Genomic DNA, 15632 nt, shown 5'->3' on the forward strand with positions numbered 1-15632 from the left:
CTATCTATCTATCTATCTATCTATCTATCTATCTATCTATCTATCTAGTCTCTCTCTTTCTCTCTCTCTCATCTCTATCATCTACCATATCTATCATCTATATAATCTATCATCTGTCTCATGGATCTGTCAGGGTCTTGTCAAGAAAACAGAAACTACATTTAGAATTTCAAATAAATCTGACTTAATTTATGGAATTGTGTATACATATATTATAGTGCTCAAAGGGAAAGAGAGAAAGCTATGGTATCCCAGAAATTTGTAACTGTGGGAAGGAACAACTACCCTTAGAAAAGGGCATGCTACTAGAAACTGGGAGCTTGAAAAAATAGTCCCTGCAGGGCTGATGGTCAGGTCTCTGAAGTGGAAGTTTGGCCTAGTGCATGCTTGGTGCTCCCAGGGACTCAGGAAAGTGGCTGGTGCTCTGGCTCCAAGATAGTGAGGCTTGGGGTCTTGGGTACCTCTGAGGGGTATGAGGAAGCAGGGGGATGTTTCTATTGCAGAAGAAGCTTGAAGCTAGAGACCACTATTCTGCTGCTAGAATAATGCTGGCAGCAAGTAGAAAACGTGAAAATAGTTCCTCATACCTTTATTTTTCTTTCCAATCTCCTTAAAATAAAAAAATAAATAAAATCTAAATAAAGGCCAGAATGCAAGGGGATATGGAAAATGTAATGTATAGAAAACTAGTTCTGGCCTCACAGAGACAGGTACAGAAAGGGGTGCTTGCAGCAGAGAGACAACAGCCAGCTCATCTTATTCTTTACTGTCTTTGTAGCTCAGATTTGTTTTCCTGGCAGCCTTCACTTAGATGTCTACCAGATGTCTCAAATATCAAAATGTTGCAAAACCAAACAGACTTTTGTTTTTCACCCCCAAATATGCTTTTCTCATGTCAGTAAATGGTACTATAATCCATCCACCTAGTTGGAGCAAAATGTAGGTGTCATTTTTGACACCTGTCATTCTCTTGCATTCCAAATTGAATCCACTAGGGGGTGCCATCAGCTCTACCTCTAGAAGAGACCCTGATTCTATTATAGAGTATTATAGAGTATTATAGATACTTCCTGACATCTCCACAGCTGTGATTTGAGCCCATCACCATCCTTTCTCATGGAATATTTGATTAGTCTCCTAACTAGGCTCCTTGCCTCCATCCATGTAATGTTTTACTACTTTCCTTCTCATGCACTGTGACTCAGTTGTCCTGGAATAAGACAAGCTCCTTTCCTCCTCAAAGCCTTCTTTCTGCCTTGAAATCTATCCTTCTGCATATTTGCATGGCTATGCCCTCCAAATTAATGCCGCAGCTTTAATTTCAGCACCTAAGGTAGACCTTCCCCCACCATGTTTTTGCACCTTGCTTCTCTTGAGCCACTGTTGCCTTCTAATATATTCTTAGTATTTTTGATTTTCTTTATGATACTTGCCATTATCTATAACCATCTTTATAATTGCATATACATATTTTTAATCTCTCTTAGAATAGCAACATCACAGAGCTTAAAGAATACCCACAAGGTATATTTATTGACAGAAAAATATCAGTAAAAGGGACATAAAGCCACAGGTTCCTGAAGCCAAGGGAACTCTGTTAAAATGTAGGCGAGAGAGCTTATACAAAAGTAGGATTCACGGTGAATAAAAAGGGAATATTTTCATTAATAAATTGTTAAAGAAAAATAAGTCAATAAAATATTTGTAATAAGTTGATATAGAAAACTAGTTAAGCATTAATCTATGAATCATATATTTTGGATTTTAATTTTCATATATTTTTCAAGTGTCCCAGGCATTCAGACTATAGGTGTTAGTTTTAGGTTTTGGAGAAGTATTTTGAGACACAGCTAAACCACTTGAGAGACAAAAGCGTAAATATAAACCAAAGAACTGTCAGCTCTGTCACATCTCTTTTATTAGTGAGACATTTATGTCAGGACTAACTCCTGTTGTGGAAGCAAATGTGGACTAAGTAAGGAATGAGAGTTAATGGAAAGCAACAGAAGTTATATAAGAGAGATAGGGAGAAGCAGGATTCTTCATCAGCCAAAATTTTCACAGACCAAGTTGTCAGTGGTTTCTCAAACCTAGTTCTTTTCTTCTGGATATTGACATTCCAGAGGGATGCAATAGGTGGGACGGAAAATAATGCAGTTTTGTAAGATGAGGAAGCTTTTTAAATCTAGGAAAATTCATCTAAGATGATATGGTAGGAGAAATGAAATTTACAGCAAATTGGCTTCAGCTGCTAGTAGAGACACAGCGCATTAGCAGTCCAAGCCTCTGAGGGTCTCTCTCTCTCTCTCTCTCTCACACACACACACACACACACAAAGGCCTTGAAAATCTAAGAGACACAGAAAGTAGGAATCAAGTAAGTGATGCCTTCCCCATACAAATGGGTTTAGATATTTAGAGGAATAGTATCTGGGAGACACAAAGATTTTCTCAAAACTTGCCATTTCTTGGTGCAAAGCTGTATTAGTACGTTTTCACACTGCTGATAAAGACATACCTGAGACTGGGTAATTTATAAAGAAAAAGAGGTTTAATGGATTCACAGTTCCGCATGGTGGGGAGGCCTCACAATCATGGCAGAAGGTGAAAGGCACTTATTACATTGTGGCAGACAAGAGAGAATGAGAGCCAAGTGAAAGGGGTTTCTTCTTATAAAACCATCAGATCTCATGAGACTTACTCACTACCAGGAGAACAGTATAGGGGAAACCGACCCCATGATTCAATTATCTCCCACCAGTATTTACCACAACACATAGGAATTATGGGAGCTACAATTCAAGATGAGATTTGGGTGGGAACACAGCCAACCCTTATCAAAGACTTTGGTAAGTTGTGTTAGTGGCATCTCTTTGATTTTGGCTGAGAAACAAATACATATAGTCAAAGCGCAGGTTAGAGGGACTCTAGCGGTCCCTACTTGAGGCTGCTATGTTTCATTTGCCCTCTGCAGGTTTTAAAATCCTTAACTGTCATTGTCTCTACCACTCTATGTGGAGGACTCAAGGACACTTTTAGTTCTCACAATTACACTGTAATGTTTGAAGTGCAGTTCACTTTGTTACAGCGGATATGGAACAGATGGAGAGATAAAAGATATGCAAACATACAGAGAAACATGTATTTACTTATGAACAATAGCAATCTGAAATTAATTTTGGTCACTTACCCAAGGCTTACTCTTCAAATCTTTAAGCACTACTCTATTCTACATGACAGCCCAGTGAAACAAAGCTTGAGTTCACAAACATGGAATTATTACCTAATATTTTAATATTTTTTGAATGCTTAATAAATTTACAGGTACCATGGAGAATTCTCTAAATAAGTAGTAGGATATAGGTGTTTAATTTTTTTCTCCCCATCTTTTTTTTTTGATTGCATTAAAATAATATGATTTCTTCACCTCACTAACCTCACTACCTAGTTGGATTTGAAGATTAAGCCAAAAGGAAATCTATTTTTCTTTGTTTACATCCTGAATTTTTAAAGGCCATTAATCACTATCATTAAAGGATATAAGAAGAGAAAAGGGTTTGCTTAGATATTAGAAAAGAGAAGAGGTTTTCTGAAGAGACAGAAGATAGTGCATTTCTTTGGCAGAAGAAAATATTTTCTCACATATACATACAGAAGGAAGCAGAGCTACCATTTGACCCAGCAATCCTCATCCCTGGATATATAGCCAAAGGAAAATAAATTATTTTACTAAAAAGACACGTGCACTCATCTGTTCATCATAGCACTATTTGCTATGCCCAATAGCAAAGACGTGGAATTAACCCTGGTGCCCATCAATGATAGATTTGCTAAGGAAAATGTGATATGTATATGTCATTGAATATTATGCAGCCACAAAAGAGAATGAAATCATGTTCTTTGCTGCAACATGGATGCAGTTGAAGGCCGTAATCCTAAGTGAATTAATGCAGGAACAGAAAACCAAATAACGTTTGTTCTCACTTATAAGTGGGAACTGAACAATGAACACACGTGGACCTGAACATGGGAACAACAGCACACATGGACACTGTGGACTACTAAAAGGGAGAGGGAGGGAGGGGGGCATGGCTTGTCAAACTACCTACTGGGTGCTATGCTTACTACTTGGGTGATGGACCCATATCCCAAACCTCAGCATCACACAATATTCCCATGTAATAAATTTGCACATGTACCACCTGTGTCTGAAGTAAACCCTGAAATTAAAAAGCAATAAAAAAGAAGACTTGAGGATGAGAAGAAAACAGTTTTCAGAAAGAGCATATGCTCTAATAGCTGATCTCAGGAAAGTTTTTCCAAGGAAAGAAAAGCTGGTGTCTGGGAAGAACCAAATGTGAGGACTCACAAATGATCAATACAGAGTCATTGTTGGGTTTCCTGGTCCACACAGGAACTGAGCCATTGCAAACTGCCCCACCTTCAGTTGGGCACACCTTGCATGGACTGTATCCACCTAGAATCTGTCCTAGCAGTTCCTCCTGTAAGTGTCTTGTAAGGACCTCACTTCTTCATCCTTCAGGGTCCTATGGGGTTTTTGCCCAGTAGGAAACATAACTGACCTTGCCCTAAGATTTGCTTTGTTCCTATTTGAGTATTTATTCTTGCCCTCCTGGACTCTGCCTGGTGCAAATCTCCATGACATTTGTAAGTAAAAAATGTTAGAGTTCAAACCTGTGCTCCCTCACCACATCTCTCTACTTGGGACACTTAAATAGAATCACCTTGAGATTTTCTCTGGTGGGATCAGTGTTAAATATCACACTTGTATTACCTCATTTAATATTAGTAACTAGGGTAAGTTTGGTTATTAGTAGCTATATACCCATCTGGTAGGCACATTTTATATAAAAAGGAAGCTTTGAGACGTCATACAATGAAGTCACATGAGGTACCCTGTTTGTTCCACTCCAAAGCCGAATTCTTCATCCCATCTCTTCCAACCCCTTCCTTTCTCTCTCTTCCTTTCCCTTCCTTACCCTTCCCTCCCATCACCTCCCTTCACTTTTCTTTCTGTTTTCTTTTTTTATTGCCCCTCCCCCATGTCCCCTTCACTTTTCTTTGCTTTACTTTACTTTCCTTTTTTCTCTCCTATTCTTTTCTTCTTTTTTTCTTTCCCTTTTTCCTTTGCTTTTCCTTTTTTCTTTCCTTCTTTTCCCTTTTCTTTTCTTTCCTTACTTTTTTTCTTTCATTGCCTATCCTTTTCTTTTCTTTGCCTCTTTTCCTTTTTATTTTTTGCCACTCTCTTTCTGTTTCTACAAGCAAAGTAACGTAGTATGCATTAACTTAACATTTTAACAAAGGCCCTTTCCATTGCATTTGAGTTGTCTCAGGTGGCTAATGATAGGAGTGACCCCATTCCAAGAAGTAATTCAACCCTTATATACATGAATTGGCCTTCTTTCTAGAAAAGAATATAAACATCTTAAATATTTAATAAGTATGATTCCATACAAGAGTCATGTAATGCATTTCTGGGATTATGATTTATTCATAACAGGCCAGACTGTTTAAGGTTGGGTGCCTACTGTAAATAGCTGAAGGAAGAGATGGGAGAGGTGAGACAGAAAGAACTCACTAGCTTAGAGACTGAAAAGACCGAGAAAGGTCTTAAATGGCTGATTTGCCTCCCTGTTATATGGACTTCATAACTCACCATCCTGACAATTAGAGACCTAATCTCATTTAACCAAACTTAAATGTTCCTTATGAAAATGTTTTATGTCTTTTATTTAGACTCTATTTCAGTCCTTTTGAAGTCTGAGTTTGGATGTATATTTTATAAAAAGCATAGAACTCTTACTATGTTTTGAGATTTTGTTATTACAGTTATATATAATCATATGGCTAAAAATAATATTTTTTTTGCATGTCTGATGTCTTTCAATTACATATGAGTTGAACAATATTGAAAACAAGAGAGCCATCAATACCCAAATATTCATTTAAATGTATGTAAAGTGGAAATGTATGCTCAGTGGAAATACACCAGTAAGGGATAAATTGAAAAGGGTGTTACCTCAAAGATTGTTAGCATTGCAAGTGAAGGCTTTATTTACTGTTGCCATATGGTTTTGAACTTGAATGTTAAACATGATATGAAACTAGGTTAAAATAGAGTTGGATCCAACAGCATGTATGTGAATTTGAGGGAACTTACCCCACAAATGACATGTTTTTGGTCTAAAGCAGTGAAGGGGAGCTCTAGAGCTTAGTGAACAGTTAAAGTATGTCCTTGTAAGTCATCATGCTGGTGATCAAATGAAGTCTCACAATTTATCAATGAACAAAGTACTTAGTCTTGCTTTTCATGTAAGTCATATTATAATTCCCGTTTATAGGTTGCATCTAGAATATTTATTTTTCTATTCAATATTTTCTTGTTAATTACTGTTGATCTCCTTTTAAGTCAGCAGAAGAGGAAAAAATCTATTTTTTGACTTGTAAACTTTTTCATCTAATATTTTACAAATTATTTCTGATATATTCTATAGGAATAGTTGATAATATTAGCAATAACTCACATTCTTACAGAAAAACTTTCAGTTTTTCTTGCCAATGAAAAATTCAGGGTTTTGTTTCTCAATGTAAAACTGTCACTATTTCTGAAGTAGGAGACTTTTGCTGAAGAAATTGCTTCTTAATCACGAAGGTGCAATCTGGACCCTCCTTGAAACAATAGAAAAGGACAAGTAAATCATAATTGAATAGAAGAGCAAGAGCAACATATTTACAAAGGATTTTATCCACAAGTCAGACTAAATCACAATTAGCTCCACTATTTAAATGGGACCATGGTTTTATGCAAACTTGGAAATTGCTCAGGAAAGGATAAATAGAATGGAGGTTCCTCTTATCCGACCCACTGACAGTTTTCGTGTTTATTCTTACATTCTTTATACTTGCACGATCTAACACATTTATTCTCCCCACTGGAGTCACTCTGATGTATATTATACATTAATATGCACATTTGAATGAGATGTCAGGTTTCAGGTTATAATAAAAACTGCTTGTAAAAGAATTTTCTTCTGATTTCAAATCTTTAAAACAGCCACAACAGATTAAATTATTTTTAAGGAAGATAAGTTGTGCTTTATTACTTCTTCTTAAATGTTCAAAAATTGCTTTATTAGTTATTTTATAGTATATTCCTAGTGAATACATTCATATTAGACCAAGAGGAATTAAACACGTCACTGAGAAGGCTCTCTAATGAGCCATATAGAACTGAAATAACTACATATGCATTCCACAAATGGACCATTAATTGAAAAAGGAACCAAAGTGTGAAGATATAATCCTATAGGATGGAACTTAAAATAGTGAAATATTTTAAGGCTTTAGAACTTTCAATCCACTTGTGTGGAAGAAAAGTTGAATGTGAAACATGGTTTGTTTTTTCCTCTACCTAAGGTAAAGCATTTCCATTGAACTGCTGTGGTAATCTAACATTGAGAAAGCAATAATTTTTGAAAACTTTGTCAGTTTGACAAGAATTCTTCTCTTGATTTAATTTATTATTATTATTTTTTTTGGCTTATTTAAGTAACATGTATTCATTACACTGGTGGCTCTTTTCTTGGGTTGCTGGTGCTGCAGGGACTAATTAAGATGGAAAGTCCCTACTTTAGGATAAACAAGGACTTCTCAGTAGTGCTGTGCCCACAAACAAACGTGGTGAGAACTGGGGCCCTCTTTGGATGAACATGTACTTTATCTTCTGCAACTGGGATCTTTTTGAGAGTAAAAGGGAGAGCTTTTAATTATTACAACTGGGCCACAGGCATAAACCTGGTCTGTTCTCGACACACTGGGATATATGGTCATCCAGCTTATTTCAAAGCAGCAGATCATTCGCTGTCTCATGTTGAACCTCCATCGGCATTGATTCATCTGTTGTTTTCTTGTACCTTACTTGCATGAATCACATCTTTCTTTGTTCTATTATATATCTACTCTTAGCTTCAGTTAGCATTTTTCTGACTCTAGTTCCCTCACTTTGTCTTTCTTTTTCTTATATGTGTATAAATTTATCATGTCATTTTAAAGCAGTGATTAACAAGCTATTCTGTGGAGAGGTGTGGTGTGAGGGCTAGTAAAAGAAGGGCTGGAGGCAAAGGGTGGGTTTTCAAGCTCTGCTTTTGCTTCAACTATGGCAGCTCTGTTTTATTTATTTTATTTATTTTTATTTTTCCCCAGAAGTTTTTATCTTAGAACAGATTAGTTGGCTAAAATGTGTTCCAAATTTACTACATATTATCCTTAATAAGTCCATGAATTTGCTTCAGGTGATTCATGAAGCTGCTCAAATTGTATGTGATAATTTGTTTCTTCATGTAGTTATATTTTTCTGAGAAGAAGATACACACATACATTTTTTATTTGTTTAAAAAGTTTGTAAGTCATATTGAATTAACCACCATCAGTCAAAGTTTACATGTGATAGCTTGAATTTTCAAAAGCAGATTTGATTTAGAAATGACATACAAGAACTTTGAGACTGTTCATAGCTGATAAATCATCCCCTATGTTTCTATTGAAGCACTAAAAAAAGGATACTGAAACGATGCAATAATTCATTATTGTTGGGGAAAAAAGAGAAAAGAATGTTATTTGAATCCACATTTGGTTAGAGCCATTCCTGCCTTATTTGTGGGTTAGCATATTTGATACATGGGGAATTAAATATCTTTCTGCTCAATAGCTTTCTCTGAAACTTGGTTAAATAGAAAAATCATTTAATGAAACCAAATTTAAACAGAAAACTTCTCAGTTTTCTATTGTTGCAGAGCAAACATTTCCAAGACTCAGTGGCATAAAAATGATATTTATTATTTCTCATGATGCTGTAGGTTATTGCTTGTTTTCTGTCTTGACGTCTTGCTATCTGGGGGTCACTTAGTTGTGTAAGGCCAGGAGCTTGGCCAGGGTCTTGCTATCTGGGGGTCACTTAGTTGTGTAAGGCCAGGAGCTTGGCCAGGGCACCTTGGTTCTCCATGTGGCATCTTGTCCTCCAGGGTCTTTCCACATACACTTTATCTGCAAGAAAGGAGCCTACAATTCTTTACAACATTGAGACTGGCTTCCGAGAGAATAACCTCCAAGTCCTTACCAATCCTCTGCTGATTTCATATCTGGTCATGCATGGCCAAGGCAAGCCCTCTGTCCAAGCCTAGAATTAATATGGAAGAGAACTACCCAAGACATGAATATGGGGAGGCGTGATTCATTGGGAGCTACCAGTGTAATGTCCAGCACATAAAGGAACTTGATAAAGTTGTTTGCACCAAGCAGGCTGCTAATGTATTGTTCTGTTCAAAATATTTTTTGAAATACTCAGAAAATCAAAATTAGGAAGAACATTGGCATAAATAAATAGCAAGGTAAAGGCAGAATTGAGTAACGTGACAAACATACATATAAGTGATAGATTAATATCAAAAATTGCTTTTATAAAAAAATCTAACAAAATAGGCAAAGCTTCATAATTAAAAATCAATTAAAATAGAGAAAACACATCACAAAATGAGGAACAAAAGTGGGTTTTAGGTCTAGAAATAGTTATGGTTAATTCTAGGCTTACTAATATGTACTTCTTAATTTTATTATGGGTTTTGTAACCAAATATTATAAAGAAACTAATTTGAAGTAAAAACACTGAAATGGATGGTGCAAAATTGTCATTATTTGTAGATAATGTGATTCTTTGTCCAGGTAAGTATAAATAACTCAGAATGATTAGAATTAGCAAGATATTGAATATTTATAAAATATATATAAAAAATAAAGAGCTATGTTATTTATCAGCAATCATTCTTTATACAACAGTTTTCATTCACATTGGCAGCAAAATTTTAAACTATCCAGGAATAAAGTAACACATTGTCAGTTCATGGAAAGCTATCAAAAACATTTTCTTGATGATCAGTGTATTAGTCTTTTCTCACACTGCTATAAGGATACTACCTGAGACTGGGTAATTTATGAAGAAAAGAGGTTTAATTGAATCACAGATTCACATGGCTGGGGAGGCCCCAGGAAACTTACAATCATGGCGGAAGGTGAAGGAGAAGCAAGGCACATCTTACACAGCAGCAGGAGAGAGTGAGAGAGAGAGAGGAAGAGTGAAGGGGGAAGTGCCACTTTTAAACCATCAGATCTCATGAGAACTCATTTACTATCATGAGAACAACATGGGGGAACCACCCACATGACCAAATCACTGCCCACCAGGTCCCTCCCTGGACACACAGGGATTACAATTTGAGATGAGAGTTGGGTGAGGACACAGCCAAACCATATTAATCAAGGACTAATAAAAATGAGCAAGAAGTGTTTAGGAGCTATATAAATAAAGCTAATACAGTTAATCTGAGACATAATAAAGGCTTGATTAAACAACACATAGGATTCCAGGATAGGTATGAATATTGTAAAAATGTCAGTTTTATTCTATTAATTAAAAAATGTAATTCAATTTTATTACATACCTCCCAATAACTTTTTTGGAACTTCAAGTCATACAGAAGTTTAATGGAAGATCAAAAAATAAGTGTGAATGATATACATTTCTTTTTATGAAAGAAGAGAAAGACATGGGGGCACCAGCACTTAATATTAAAATAGTGTCAAGGCTGGACACGGTGGCTCCTGCTTGTAATCCCAGCACTTAGGGAGGCCGAGGTGGGTGGATCACTTGATGTGATGAGTTTGTGACTCACCTGGCCAATATGGTGAATTCCCGTCTCTACTAAAAATACAAAAATTAGCCAGTGTGGTAGCAGGTGCCTGTAGTCCCAGCTACTCTGAAGGCTAAGGCAGAAGAATCACTTGAGCCAAGGAAGGAGAGATTGCAGTGATTCAAGATTGTGCCACTGCACTCCAGCCTAAGTGATAGAGTAAGACTGTTTCAAAAATAAATAAATAAAAAATAGAAATAAAATAAAGTAGTGCCATCATAATCAAAACAGAATGCCACTATCACCGAATCCCAACAGTCAAATTAATGGGACTATATAAAAATGTCAGAAACAGGCTTCATTGCCATCAGAATTTGGTATATGATAAAGTTTCAAACCAGTAGTAAAATCACAGTTTAAACAGAAATGCTGCAAACATTATTACCTATTAATAAACTAGATCTTTACCTTAAATCATAACTTATAATAAGCCAAAGCAACGGAAACTGGTACATTTGCCTACATAAAAATGCAAAACTTTTGTATCTCAAAATATCATAGATGAAAGTTTAAAAGCTTAAACTTCAGTTATACAAGATTAATAAGATTGAGAGGTCTGTTATACAACATTACATCTATAGTTAACAATTTTGTATTGTACACTTAAAAATTATTGAAAGGATATATCTCATATTAAATGTTCTTAATACAGCTTTTTCCCCAAACCTAAAAGAGTGAATATTCTTTTTAAATAAAGAGGCCATACAGAAAATAATGAAACAATTAATAGAAAAACATATACAAAAAGTAGTTAAAACATAAACCAATAAAACAATACAAAATTAAAAAAAAAGAATGTGAGTTGATTGATCTCACAATTGAGTGAAGAAAATAAAAATATAAATACATATATTTTACATTTTAAAATGTGAAATCTTGAGGAAAAAAGGATAAGCAGTGTTGGAAACAGTTAGGTAAATAAGACTTAAACATTAAAGAGGGACTGGTGGTTCCCACCTGTAATCCCAGCTACTGAGAGGTTGAGGTGAGAGAATTGCTTGAGGCTACCCCTACACTCCAGCCAGGATGACAGAACGAGACTCTTTCTCTGAAATTAATTAATTAATTAATTAAATGGGAAGAAAAATTGAGGCGACATATGCATAGAACAATCTGTGAATAAATAAAAATATTTTATATGATAATGTTTTTTGATCTAGTAATTTTTCTTCCAGAATCTACCCTAAGGAAATAACCATGAGTGTGAATTAGAGAATTAATACTTAATAGCAAACATAAAACAAAAGTAACCCATATTTACAGCCATAAGATATTATTAAAAACCTTTTATCTATATGATGGGAATACTTGTAGGCATTAATGACTCATGGCAAAAGGAAATATATACTTCATAACATATAATAACATCCAGGGCACATTAATATATGAATAGTGTATAAAATATTATGCATAGTATAATCCCAATGCAACAAATCTTCGAAGATATATACCACAATAGTAATACTAAATATTCTTGTTTGTGGCATTATAAGTGATTTTTGTTTCTTTTTTAATGTGATTTTTGTGTCCTTTTCCAAAATTGCTTAATCATTTTTCTATTTTTGTAATTAGGAGAGAGCTATCCAAAGTTACTAAGTATCATACACAAAAGGTGACAAAACAAGATGGATCCTTCTGCTTATGTATACTTACGTGAACTCATGGTGCCTGTGCACACCCACACCCTGCAGAGTACAGAGCTCTTTGTGTTGTAGCATCGGCTTTTGCAATATTAGCTGTGAATTAGTGAGACTTCCAGAACCATAGTGTCTGAGGTTCATGTTGAATATTTGGACTCTTCTCATCCTGTATGGGCACTAAAGACCCTTGCGACTCCTTGGTGAAGAGAGATTGGCCTGCCGTGGTCAAATCTACAGCCATCCAAGGATTTTCTTCATGTCCAGACCCAGTCCTTCTCAAATATTCAGAATACTTCTAGCTTCAAAGATACTTATTTTGTTTCACCTTTCCATGATTTACTCCTTAAGGAGTTCTCTGTTAGTGATTGACATGATTTATTATTATATTTTGTATCAGTCAAGAAAAGGGCAGTGTTATGTCTGTCTAACATTGCATGCTCATCCTCCCTCTCCTCCCTCTCCTCCCTCCCCTTCCCCATTCCCCCCTTCCTTTTTCCCTTTCCCTCCCTCCCTCCTTGTTTCCTCCCTCCCTCCCTCCCTCCCTCCCTCCTTCCTTCCTTCCTTCCTTCCTTCCAGTGTAACACTTGGGGTTGGCCAGAGATGAACAAACCTCTGTATGCACCTTCAATGAACCTCAGTGGGGAATGCTTAGAACATAAAGTAAAATTTGCCATTGAAGTATTTTGGGTTTTCAGAACTTTTATGAAATAATATTTTGCATTAATTCTCACAAGGATTTAGTGAGAAAGTTGTCAAGAAGCTGAAATGTTTTGACAACTTCTACAGAAGCATTGGCAACTTGCCTGACCATGTGACAGCCCTGTTGTGATTACTGTGGAGCAAACCTCTTGGCATGACGATCACTTTGCAAACCCTGTCCTAGCAGATTGGATCTCTTTTCTCCAAATATCCACTGGAAGTGCTTTCCAGTATACTCTGACCAGGGATAAACTTCTTTCAATTCACTATTCACTATATATAGGAACATCCAGGAACCCCAATCCTCCACAGCTGCAAACCATTATTTAATTCTCACTATGCTCTCAAATGTCATCCCTCATAGAACATCTGGTTTTTCCAAGGTGGTTAGAAAATTGGACTTGGACTTTGCCATCTTTTCTGCTGCTTCCCACCATTAATCTCTTTACCATCTTTAATTTCTAAAGACTCCCAACTTGGGAGTTGCGATGAAAAAGGAAAAATAAGAGTTTCATTTGTGTATGGGAATTTTCCCCTAGGGCAACCTTGTCCAAACCACATGGGTCGCATGCAGCCCAGGGCGGCTTTGAATACAGCCCAACACAAATTCATAATCTTCCTTAAAACATTATGATATTCTCTTTCTTTTTCGTGTATCAGTTATTGTTAGTGTTAGTGTATTGTATGTGTGACGCAAGAAAATTATTATTCTTCCAATATGGCCCAAGGAGGCCAAAAGATTAGACACTCCAGGCTGGGTGTGATGGCTCATGCCTGTAATCCCGACACTTTGGGAGACCGAAGCAATTGGATCACAAGGTCAAGAGATCGAGACCATCCTGGCCAACGTGGTGACACCCCATCTCTACTAAAAACACAAAAATTAGCTGGGCTTAGTGGTGCACACCTGTAGTCCCAGCTACTTGGGAGGCTGAGGCAGGAGAATTACTTGAACCCAGGAGGTAGAGGTTGCAGTGAGCCAAGATCGTGCCACTGCACTCCAGCCTGGTGACAGAGCGAGACTCCATCTCAAAACAAACAAACAAAAAAACCAAAAAACAAACAAACAAACAAAACAAAACAAAACAAAAACAAGATTGGACACCCCTGTTCTAGAGCTTAGGAAAAAAGAGGTAAGGCCATGCTACTGTTCAAAATTTAGATAGCACATATACTCATGAATTAAAGACAACCTAGTATTGGTAGACAGGATTCAAGCAGAATATTCTGATTTGTTAAACTTGCCATTTAAAGTAAAAATAGTGTAGTTGAGCTAATAGACAACCTGTGTCTCCTCTTCTTCAATCTCAGAAGGAAATCTAAGAGCCTTGAGAGAAACAGAACTATAAAAACTGGTTCTGCTGTCTGATTGACAAACATTGAGAGAGGACCTATATAATTTTGTACATTGGCTGAACTAATTCAAATAGTGTTAGTCGCTCTCCTGCTACCAGTCAAGGTGATGCCCTGAGACTCAACACAATTCCACTGAATCTCACCTCCAGCATCCAAATATAGGTGTTGGAAGCTGCACTCTGGTTGAGGAAAAACAATGAACTTTGCTTTAGCTGTGCATTGCAGCCATCCTACCATGCACTGAAGTGAGGAAAGTGGAGAAGGAGGCAGGCGTTGATATCATTTCTATCTATAGCCTTTTGTTAATGTTTCCTATAATGTTTGCTGTTAAGGGGTGCCTAATTGCTTTATGTAGGGGGACAAGAAGAGTTGACATAGGATAGAGAACAAATAGAACAATGTTAAGAGCTTAATTTTAAAAATGTGATTGTCTTTTTGACCTTCTGAGCCTTTATTCACTCTTGTCCTCCTAGGAATCCATGAATACACAAAGAGGCTTCAGATTCTGAAATTTAAAAGAAGAGCTTTTGCATCTATACTTTCCCTTTGCAAGCCAGGTTATTGTTTGCTGAAGGCTGAGTTTATGCCTCTTTGGAGAAATGTTGCTCACCAGGCTAGATCACTGAATTTCTAAGCAGGGGAAATCTAGGGAGATAGAAGGGGAGAAGAAAAGGGGAAAACTCTCCCCTTTCCAACTCTTGATGGATTGTAGGAAGGAGAAACAGAAAGTGATGTGTAAAGTGATCAAATGCAGGGGTCTCAACTTCTGTTCCTCACACTTCAACTTGGAGAGAGAGCGTGTCCAATAAATGAGAGTATCACGAAGTGCAGAGAGGAGTCCTCCTCATACTTCTGTTTGAGATGCCAGGAGGAAGCTGGATTTGACCCCGCAGAATGACTCATACCAGCTGGGGACATTACCACATCCCCCATAATATGCCTAAGAGAAAGCATTTGACAGAAAGAACCTGACAGAAAGCACTGGGCTAATAGTGTGGCTGTTTAGGCCACAGATGGATTATCTGTTCCAGGAAGCAGTAGAATCAAAGTCAGACCTTATAAGTATCTGTAGTATCAGTGGGAAATACAGCAAGACCTTCTAGGCCTGGACGCCAAGCAGAAACATGGCTTCAACTCAAGAAGAATGAACCAAAAGCTTACCAAGGGCAGACTT

This window comes from Piliocolobus tephrosceles, chromosome 7 (assembly GCF_002776525.5).
Source record: "Piliocolobus tephrosceles isolate RC106 chromosome 7, ASM277652v3, whole genome shotgun sequence".
Taxonomy (NCBI): domain Eukaryota; kingdom Metazoa; phylum Chordata; class Mammalia; order Primates; family Cercopithecidae; genus Piliocolobus; species Piliocolobus tephrosceles.